The sequence below is a fragment of the Hyla sarda genome, chromosome 2, assembly GCF_029499605.1.
Source record: "Hyla sarda isolate aHylSar1 chromosome 2, aHylSar1.hap1, whole genome shotgun sequence".
Lineage (NCBI taxonomy): Eukaryota > Metazoa > Chordata > Amphibia > Anura > Hylidae > Hyla > Hyla sarda.
Genome location: NC_079190.1, coordinates 483,689,506 through 483,691,237, shown reverse-complemented (window position 1 = coordinate 483,691,237; position 1,732 = coordinate 483,689,506). Strand labels below are relative to the sequence as shown.

The 1,732-nt window shown below is 48.6% G+C and overlaps 1 non-coding gene across 1 annotated transcript; it reads left to right on the top strand.

Moving 5' to 3' along the window:
• The first annotated feature begins 1,033 nt into the window (after positions 1 to 1,033).
• LOC130360029 (U2 spliceosomal RNA) lies at positions 1,034 to 1,217 on the top strand. The gene has a single exon (XR_008890523.1). It is a non-coding gene; the product is annotated as a U2 spliceosomal RNA (small nuclear RNA).
• Positions 1,218 to 1,732: the final 515 nt, after the last annotated feature.

Genomic DNA, 1,732 nt, shown 5'->3' with positions numbered 1-1,732 from the left:
ATGACTCACATGAATGACATAGGAAGATGTAAGTTATACACTCACCGTATTGCCTTTGGTGGTAGAGTACAGGCAATCTCCAATAATCAGTTTGTGTGTGTACAGCATAAATCCCGAGAGGAAAGGGTTACAGAACAGGGCTGCCTGGCTCCCAAGAGCAGTGAGTCAGCAGAGTGAGGGAAGGGGATGAGTCATCACAGTGCAGGCAAGAAAGGGACACGCCCCCTCTTTGACAAGATGGAAAGTACAGCAGCAGTAATATGCAATTTTTTAAGTGAAATATCAGCCATAGAGACATAAAAATTACATGTACATGACCAGGATGAGGTACTGAGTTATATATATATATATATATATAACCTTTTTGTGTGTGGGATCTGACAGGTATGCTTTAATACATTTTAGCTAGCCTTCCCTCTTTGGGCCACGCATGTCTCCACTGCCTTGCGGCCAGGCACGCCCTGTCTGCATTTTCTTACTAGTGAATTCCTGCTACAGTGTCAGTCTTCTAGGGCAGCGTGTCTCTGGTCCCACGCAGCTGTCCACTTCCCCGGTGGGGGCGCAATCGTCCCGCTTGCCGCTCTTATGTTGTGGCCAGGCGCAGTGTCCTGGCCGCGTTTCTTTCATCTGCCGACCAGAGACCCTCTGCTCCTGCCCCAGTGTTAATCTTCTTGGGGCAGCAGGTCTTGGGTCCCCCAGCCTGGCGCTTCCCTGTCGGGGGAGGAACCGGCCATTTTATCCAGTTAGACCCTCTGCCCGGTCCCTGCAACGGCCGGAAGGCGCGGCCTCATCATGCTGCCAGTCTCCTGGCTCCGTCTCTCTCTACCTCCATTCCACTCCTTACTGTATCGGGCAGTCTCTGGGAGCAGTGTTCCTCCATCGTGCCCTTTTTTTTTTTTTTTTCCCTTGCGGGCTGCGCTATTTCCTAAAGTGAAAGTAAAAAAAAAAAAAATAATCTGCTTCTCCTTCTATTGTGTGCTTGGCTCCCCCCTGGTGGCTAAAAGTTGTCACTACAACCTTAGTGCATTATGGGTTTTTTTTCTCCCAAGAATCAAGCGTAGTATCTGTTCTTATCAGTTTCTCATCATCTTTTATGTCCCTTATCTGGCATCATATATTAAATGGATTTTAGAGAAAAGGGTGTGATCTCACGTCTGCTTTTGTCACACTATACGTGTGTACGTTAGGGCAGTTTCTGCGGGTTCAGTACACCCCACAATAGAAATTCTTGGTTCTTGTATTGCGGCACGTGCACAGTTCCATTATGCTTGCATATACCGTGGACCTAGAGTCCGTACAAGGTGCTTCTGGCCCCTGTTCCTGAGCGTCCTTCTTTTTCAGGTCTTTTTGTTGCCGCTTCCCTTGCACCCCATTGGTCACTTTTACTGGGGTATAGGTTTTTTTTCTGGAGGTTCAGACTCTGGGACATTAATCGGAGTTGCTCGAAATGCTGCTTTTCACCTCTTTGCTGAGTAACATTATGCATGGATATGCCTGTTTTCTTTACCACTGAGCGTGGCCCTCTCCAATGCCCATGGTGAGTGTGCGGTCTGCCGCAGCTGCTATTCCGGTACTCCACTGTGAGTGAGAGTTGACCAATGCATGATGGACCCTCTACACCATCCATGGTGGTTAGGACGTCCACCACAACTGCTGTTCCAGTTCTCCACTGTGAGTGAGAGTTCTCTCACGTACAATGGACCTTCTCTACCATCTTATAGAGGTTGCGTCG